Source organism: Pseudophryne corroboree, chromosome 6 (genome assembly GCF_028390025.1).
Source record: "Pseudophryne corroboree isolate aPseCor3 chromosome 6, aPseCor3.hap2, whole genome shotgun sequence".
In the NCBI taxonomy this organism is placed as follows: Eukaryota; Metazoa; Chordata; class Amphibia; order Anura; family Myobatrachidae; genus Pseudophryne; species Pseudophryne corroboree.
Window position 1 is genome coordinate 20400136 of NC_086449.1, and position 9615 is coordinate 20409750.

General features: G+C 42.3%; 1 pseudogene; it reads left to right on the plus strand.

Moving 5' to 3' along the window:
- Positions 1 to 8347: 8347 nt before the first annotated feature.
- LOC134936967 (5S ribosomal RNA) lies at positions 8348 to 8468 on the plus strand (annotated as a pseudogene).
- The last annotated feature ends 1147 nt before the right edge of the window (positions 8469 to 9615 follow it).

Genomic DNA, 9615 nt, shown 5'->3' on the forward strand with positions numbered 1-9615 from the left:
ACAAACACGCCCTGCGTTCGGCCAGCCACTCCCCCGTTTCTCCAGACACTCCCGCGTTTTTCCCTGACACGCCTGCATTTTTTAGCACACTCCCAGAAAACGCTCAGTTACCACCCAGAAACGCCCCTTTCCTGCCAATCATTATCCGATCAGCAGAGCGACTGAAAAGCGCCGCCGAATCCACAGCAAATCTACTAAGTTTTTAGTTAAATAACTAAGCGCATGCGCCCTGCGTGCCTTGCGCATGCGCATTTAGCAACAAATCGCAGCATATCAAAAATCAGCAACGAGCGAACACCACGGAATGACCACCATAGAGGGGTATCCAATTAGAGGTGAAAACATATCGGGTGCAAAAAAAAATATTCGTTTTTCGCACTTTTTTCTGATGTTTCCCCGATACTTTTTTACAGGCTATCCAATTTGGATCGCCCATAAAAAAACAGCTTTCCTCCCGACAACATACAGGCTCGGTGAGAAACAGCTCTATTTTCAAGCGAAATTGGTGGCAGGTGAAACAAAATCCCAGATAAGTCGTGGTGACCTGCAGATTTCCTTGCCTGCTGCAGCAGCAGGCTGGGACTGCAAGGAAGGTGCTACAGCCTGGGAGTTGGCACTCAGTGCCGAGACCCAGACGTGGAAGCCATGGCTGGCCCATTTGTGCCAACTTATCGGGGCTAATAGGATAGCCCCAGGCGATTTATGAAGTGCTGCTATTTCACAATATGATTATACTGTGAAATAATCCTTATTGGATTTAATTGGCAGCCTGCCCTGACACATTTACATTACTGTGATAAAATAAATAAGATTTAAACTCACACGCAGTATTAAAAAGGATTTATAAATATGTGGTTTGTATGATCAAAGGCGCTTTAATACTGATGGCGGATGCAGCTCGATTAATTGTAACCTGGGAGAATAATTTGTAACAACATTGTAACTTGTATTCAGAGCGAGTGAGCATAAAAAGATACAATTGTAACATATTATTCAATTGCTTTTATGAACATACTGTAGAAATTATAGCTAAGGGGTTATAAAATAAGAAATAGGTGGAAATTTACTAAGGTGCCGATTTGATTCGAGTTTGCATTTTCATATAAAAATGCAGCTCGGAAATTTGCTAAACACAAATCTCGGCAGCGTTGAGACAATTTGTACTGTGATACACCGCCACAAATCAAACAGTCAAACACGGACAAATTGCTGTTGATTGATAATATTAAGAGACGTCTTTATGTTTATATATGCAGTAATATCTTAGGTTTATATATACACTGCTCAAAAATAAATAAAGGGAAGACTAAAATAACAAATCCTAGATCTGAATGAATGAAACATTCTTATTAAATACTTTGTTCTTTACATAGTTGAATGTGCTGACAACAAAATCACACACAAATTATCAATGGAAATCAAATTTATTAACCCATGGAGGTCTGGATTTGGAGTCACCCTCAAAATTAAAGGGGAAAAACACACTACAGGCTGATCCAACTTTGATGTAATGCCCTTAAAACAAGTCAGAATGAGGCTCAGTAGTGTGTGTGGCCTCCACGTGCCTGTATGACTTCCCTACAACGCCTGGGCATGCTCCTGATGAGGTGGCGGAGGGATCTCCTGAGGGATCTCCTCCCAGACCTGGAGTAAAGCATGCGCCAACTCCTGGACGGTCTGTGGTGCAACGTGGCGTTGGTGGATGGAGCGAGACATGATGTTCCAGATGTGCTCAATTGGATTCAGGTCTGGGGAATGGGCAGGCCAGTCCATAGCATCAATGCCTTCATCTTGCAGGAACTGCTGACACAATCCAGCCACATGAGGTCTAGCATTGTCTTGCATTAGGAGGAACCCAGGGACAACCACACCGGCATATTGCCTCACAAGGGGTCTCAGCATCTCATCTCGGTACCTAATGGCAGTCAGGCTACCTCTGGCAAGCACATGGAGGGATGTGCAGCCCCCAAAAGAAATGCCACCCCACACCATTACTGACCCACTGCCAAACCGGTCATGCTGGAGGATGTTGCAGGCAGCAGAACGTTCTCCTTGGCGTCTCCAGACTCTGTCACGTCTGTCACATGTGCTCAGTGAGAACCTGCTTTCATCTGTGAAGAGCACAGAATGCCAGTGGCGAATTTGCCAATCTTGGTGTTCTCTGTCAAATGCCAAACGTCCTGCACGGTGTTGGGCTGTAAGCACAACCCCCACCTGTGGACGTCAGGCCCTCATACCACCCTCATGGAGTCTGTTTCTGATTGTTTGAGTAGACACATGCACATTTGTGGCTTGCTGGAGGTCATTTTGCAGGGCTCTGGCAGTGCTCCTCCTGTTCCTCCTTGCACAAAGGCGGAGGTAGCGGCCCTGCTGCTGGGTTGTTGCCCTCCTACAGCCTCTTCCATGTCTCCTGATGTACTGGCCTGTCTCCTGGTAGCGCCTCCATGCTCTGGAAACTACACTGACAGACACAGCAAACCTTCTTGCCACAGCTCACATTGATATGCCATCCTGGATGAGCTGCACTACCTGAGCCACTTGTGTGCGTTTTAGACGCCGTCTCATGCTACCACTAGAGTGAAAGCACCGCCAGCTTTCAAAAGTGACCAAAACATCAGCCAGAAAGCATAGGAGCTGAGAAGTGGTCTGTGGTCACCACCTGCAGAACAACTCCTTTATTGGGGGTTTCTTGCTAATTGCCTATAATTTCCACCTGTTGTCTATTCCATTTGCACAACAGCATGTGAAATTGATTGTCAATCAGTGTTGCTTCCTAAGTGGACAGTTTGATTTCATAGAAGTGTGATTGACATGTAGTTACATTGTGTTGTTTAAGTGTTCCCTTTATTTTTTTGAGCAGTGTATATATATTGTAACACTGTAGGGGAACAGGGCGCCATTTCCTGGGGTAGATGGCAGGAAGCAGCAGGTGAGAAATCATACAAGTCCAGTTTGTGGTGCAACTGGCCACAACCAGTTTTATTAAACAGAAAATAAAACAAACATCAAAAGAAAATACCTTGCCTGTCCGGTACTAACTAAACAGAAGACGTTCTTAACTGTCTCTAAACAAAAATACAGAGTTTTTCAGTCAATACTGTGTGGCTCACTTGTATAAGAAAGCATGTCCCTCTCACAGAGATTCTGCAGTTTCCCCAGGTAGTCTGCACACACTGATCAAGCTAGCAACTTTATAGAACTCTTGCACAGCTGAAAGTCCTGATTAGCCCTCTGTGAAGCCAAAGATCCGAACTTGGCGCAATGGCTTGAACTTGCCCTCTCTCTCTCTCTCTCTCTGGGCCCTTATCCAGCTTTTCCAGCAAACTGAAAAGATTCTAACAAAACAAAACATTTTCCTAGAAGTTTTCATTTTCTAAAACATGCAAGACAAGAACCTGGGACAAACATACCTGCCCTCAAACACTACTCCAGTGTTCTTGTTACAATATACATATATTTTTTTTAACTTGATTAAGTGTTGCTGCTGTTCCCCCCCCCCCCTTTTTTTTCTTATCTCTTTCTCTCTCTCCTTGGAAAACATATTTTGATACATATCAATACTTAGGGGCTATTTATTAATTTATTTGCTTATGGCTTTAAATTTGACCCTTGTATAGTCTGGTTAATAAGCTTGTGACATATTTAGGGAACTCCATTTGCATTGGTGGTTCTTGGGTATAATTGCCCCCACTCCAATGGGATTTCTGTGGTGAATAGGATCTATGTCGATTATGGGCTATGTATTCCTCAGATTTAGGGGTTTATACAGGGTGGGGGGAGGGTATACATGGGCCGGAAGCAGATACTCTGTAAACCAGTCCTAAGCTGCACTCATCCATCATCATACAGGGTGGGGGAGGGTATTTGGGAATATTGTATGAAGTTCTAAGAAGGGCAGTAATTTTTTTTTTTGCTACTTCTCCTGATACTCCAGTAATTTCTTTAGGAGATTTAAATGGCATATTATATCCTACAGTATCTTAGATCACTGGCGTACATTTTCAGGCGTCATTGATAAAGGATATCTTGGGGTTTATAAATTTGTAGCCAGGGGCGTAGCCAGAACATTGTGTGCCCGATGGCAACATTTGAAGGGGCACCCTTTGCAATGCTTCTAGAGAGACACTTCTCTGTAGCACAAAATAAAAACACCTACAATAAAGTAGCCCCCCTGGCGCCAATACAATTATATTTAATCGGTTTCAATTTGTTTATATGTATATGTCCCAAGTCTGCATGCAGCTCACTATAAGCAGGGGGACTTCCCAACCCCCTACCCATAATATAAAAGAACTAAAAAAAGAAATACAGACAGCGCTTACAGACTTCTTATTATAATAATACATTTATTAGTTTGCTTTATCTCAATGATAATTCTCTATTAGTACCATTATAGTACCAGGATATCTCCTATATATTTGGCCAAATCTGTGACTCTGTGCTGGCCGTAACGCTGGGCGGGGTCACAGGCACAGATCTGGCCAGGAACAGTCCCCTCCCTCTCTCCGCCCAGTCCCCTCCCCATCTCCGCCCAGTCCCCTGTCTCCCTTCTCCCCGTACACTCTCTCTGGTGACATCGCAGCCGCTGACTGTGAGCGGAACTCACACTACCCGCCTCACAGACTAGCGGCTGCTGCAGAGTTCAGGGGGACATGCTGAGCACTGGCAGCTGCTCTCGCTCCCTCTCCCACCCGCGGCATCCACCCGTCACTTACCCGCGGTCGCGGGTGAAAAGGGGCGTGGCTTCGTGGAAGGGGCGTGGCTTCGCGTCCCGACCCCCGTTTTCGGCACATTGTGGGTCGGGGGTCGGGGCATACGGCCTTCACCCGGACACTGCTGAATCTGCAGTGCTGGCTTCTGCACTGTGACAGGAGCCGGCGCTTTGGTGTCACCCCTCAGAGGGTAACACCCGGGTGCGGGCCGCACCCCCCGCACCCACGTTGTGGCGCCACTGCTCCTGCCCCCACCCGTAGCACAAACACCCGCCGCATCCACCCACCACCCGCGGCACTCCCGTCCCCTCCCCCACCCAGAGCACAAACACCCGCGCCACCCAACCGCGGAAATCCCGCCCCCTCCCCCACCCGTAGCACCAACACCCGAGGCAACCAACCGCATTCGCCCCCCACCCGCGGCACTCCCACCCGCAGCACCAACACCCGCGCCACCTACCCGCGACACCCACCGCATCCACCCACCACCCGTGGCACTCCACCCCCTCCCCCACCCGCAGCACCAACACCCGCACCACCCGTGGCACTCTGCCCCCTCCCCCACCCACAGCACCAACACCCGCTGGCCCCCCCTGCGGCACCCAACGCATCCCCCACATCCGCTCCCAACCGCGGCACTCACGCCCCCACCTGTAGCTCCCACACCTGCAGCACCCCCCGTCCCTCCCCCACCCGCTGCAACCCTGCCCCGCCCCTCCCCCCCCTGCTGCACCCTTCACCCAACCCGCACCACCACCGCAACTGCCCCATCCTGCACCCACCCCTCCTTCAAGATCAATGATTATATGAATTGTCTGACTGAAGGGGTCATCTACTGCATCAAATGTAGCTGTGACAAGAAATATGTGGGTATGACCACTCGCCCACTAAAACAACGTGTTTTAGAACACATTGGGACCATACGTAATGCCACATCTGATAAAAGAAAGATGAAACCACTCACTACGGTAGCACGCCATTTCTACCAACACCATGACAATAGATGGGAGGATCTGAGGGTCTTCGGACTTGAAAAAATCAAACTCGGAATACGTGGTGGTAGTTTGACAGATATCCTATTGAAGAAAGAATGTGAGTGGATCTTCAAATTGGGCACTATCCACCCTTCTTGGATGAATGAAAATATAAACTATGGAGTTTTCCTGAATTAAAACAGTAATTCTACTGTCCTCAATGAATTTTTTCCTGCCCCCTCCCCCTAATCCTAATCATGTTTTCATTTTCTTTTTTCATTTTCATTTACTACTTAACAACAAAAATGTTTTTAATTGTACTGCACAATATTGATAATAACCAGTAAATATGATATTCCCTAAGAATCACTTTTCGATACAATACCAGCACCAATAATAAATATTCTCATAACACTATAGGATATCTCAATAAGATAATAATCCTTATTATCTCATTAATTTAATTTATTATATAACACTGCCACCAAACAATTTTTTATTGGCCTATCTATTTATTTATACATTATTAATAATAAAAATTTCTATACTAATCTATTTTTCAACTATATTTTTAATTATCCTATATATTTTATTGTCACCTTTATTCTATTACACCTAATGGTTTAAAAAAAACCTCTAAGTCTGTATCACCAAATACACATCCAGTCTATTATAATCCTTTTGTTTTTCTTTCTATATTTATATATGTATATATATATATATTTTAGCACCATGGGCTTATAATTAACCCCTTCACAATCTTTTATGTATGCATATATATATATATATATATATATATACATATATTTATCAATGTATATGCATATACACACCTTTTGCAGTACAAAATTATAATTTCCATCACATTGCCCTCATAATGATTTCTGCACAATAATATCATATTCCAAATAATTGCTATAACCCTTATACCAATATATAGACCCTTCAAATTATTTCAATATATATTTTTATATTTTTATATATTTCTCACTTTATTTATTCACCTTTATTATAATCTATATATTCACTTTCATTAATAATTTTATTCTCACTTTTATTCTCATTTTTACCTTTATTAGTCACTGTCACGTAATCACTAATTAATTATTTTTAATAATTCTCAATAATAACTTTCCAGCAATATCCTAATTTAATATTATTTCCTCTTAATAATGTATATAATTCCCCCCCTTTTTTTAAGTATAGGCATACTAAGTGTCACACATAGACTTATTTATATATATAATAATCTGCAAATTTTATTGCAATTTTTTATTATATTATATTATACCATATTTATTCTTATACCCATATGCATATAGATCAAGATATTTACATTCCATTTTAAGTGTCTTCATAATTTATACCATCTTTATATCCCTATTTTTTGTAAATATATTTTTTGTGAATAATTCCTTGAATTAATCTAACCAGCTCTTTTTAAAATAACCATATGACTATCCACTATGAAATGCTGAATGGCATTTTCAACTGTCAATCATGACGTATTATTCAATGGGAATCAGCAGGTCTGATCTCGAATATGACAGGATCGTATACCTATCAATCACTTACTAAGAACCAATCAGCTAACAGTACTATCAATATAAGAAAAAACAAGGGTTGAACCCACTGACGCCCTGTGACCAAGCAAATTGCGAAACGTACGTCAGGAAGGAGACTGCATCCTCACGGTCACGTGGTGCGCACACGTGACCGCAACGAGCCGTTCTCGGCAAAGTCCGTCGCCAAGGGAACCAGCCAAACAGGAAGTACAGTGCGGCCGGAGCTCGGCAGCAGACAGGACGCGGGCAGACGCGGCCGGCACCTTCCTCATACCAGGATCTCCCCCAATATATCAAGTAGGACTAGAACTTTATGAACATACACCAGGTTTGGTTTATACATGTGTCTCTGTGCACCAGTGCATTTTCAATACATGTGTCTCTGTGCACCAGTGCATTGTCATTGCACGGACCGGTATTTATAAATACCTTACCCACATGGTGCATAGACTATACTATTGACAGTCAGTTATCGCCAGCAAGGGAATTAATGCAACCCTTTTGAGGTCTATATTTCTATCAAAAAAGCGGATGTGGATACGTCTGCCATTTTTTTGACCTTATCCAGCACATAAACGCCTTCTCTCTCTCTCTTTTACATGGCAGAAACCCATAATTATCCCAGTATTTCCTGAAGACACATATCATATAGAAAACACTCTATGTCAATTTATCATTATTTTTCTATTACTTGAGAATAATTTCTGAGAGCTGAAGATTTCATTGTTTGTGTTTCCCTGCTTCTTTGATAATTCAAAGTGTAATATCATACTTTCATTACTGTTTTGGAGACCAAATTTGGAGGTTTCCCTTTCCTGCACAGTTAAAAATACCATCATTTTGATCTAATGTTTTATTTTCATATATATGATAAACTGTGCACCTGAGAGGTTTTATTCCTACTGATACTGCGACTAACTAAGCCGTGAAAATCCAGATGGGTACTTAATCTTTTGTTATACCTTATCATTTATGATAAAAAATTTTGATTTCTTTATCAAATCAGCTGTATCGATACCTGTGGCTCATATAACAACGTAAATTGGCTCCTGTCTGTGCCCAATTGTGGACACAGTGTGACAAGGGTGAGCATAAGGTCTGCGGTCATACCCCGCTGGAGATGCCCAATCTCATCTGATCTTGGAAGCCAAGCAGTGGAGGGCCGGGTTAAGTACTTGGATAGGAGACTACCAAGGAACACCCTGGTACTGCAAATATTTGCCACCCATCTGTCACCAATACAGAGCATTGTATTACACCTCGGTTATGACCTATGATTCAACTATCTGCTAGGATTAAAATTCCCATTTGGGATATATAGCAGCTTATAAATGATGGTCATATTTTCAATAAGTGAGCAATTTATTATCACAGGTTGTCCTACAGTTGGAGTGTGATTACTAACAACACTATAGACATACCCACTTCGGCCTGAATTAGGTATTTGTACCTTACAATTTATATATTTCTCTTTATATTTTCGCAATGTCACCATTTAATAAACATCGGCACCCATTGAACTCCTCAATAATTAATTTTAAAGAGAATTAATAAAATATTGTATTTTAGTTAGTTTTTGTGACATTTAGTCGTACAACGTTATCTGTATATTGAGTGCTTCCCAACAAGAGTCTTCTTTCTTCTTTTTTTCATGTTCTCACTATGAAATTTCTGGTCTCAAGATTAATTGGGATAAATCACATGTTATGCCTCTTAGGGGTAGATGTCACTCTACGCCTCTCATTTCCCTTTGTATGTGGTGGACAGATCTATTGAAATACCTGGGGATTATGATATCTAATGCTCCATCGAAATTTACTTCTCTTAATATAGATCTCTTGTTTTGTCTATCTAAAAGACAGAGTCAAGGTGTGGTGCTGTCTTCCCCTTACGGTGACATGGAGAGTAAACCTAATTAAGATGGTTATACAGTCTAAATGATTGTATATTCTCAAGCACTCCCCAATTTTTATTCCCTCTTTTCTGTTTCACAAATCAGCTAGCATTCTTTATTCCTTGATATGGGTGAGCTGCCGTCTTCGTATAAGATATGAAACTCTGACTAGATGTAAACCTGATGAAGGTTGTGCACTTCCACATTTTCTGAATTATTATTATGATTACCAAATGGTTCATATACAACAATTGTGTCTCAGTCTTACCCTGGCTTGACTCCATTGTAGGCCCTATTAGGGGGTAATAGTACTAAAATTAGTCCTCCACTTTTACAGTAAGCTATTCGAGTATGGAAACAGATATCCTCCATGCAAGTGCACTCAGGAATAGATGCAGACACCTCCCTAAGTAGTTTTTAGATTATACTTGAGCTAAGAGCACTGCAGACATATCTGGTTTAGATACCTA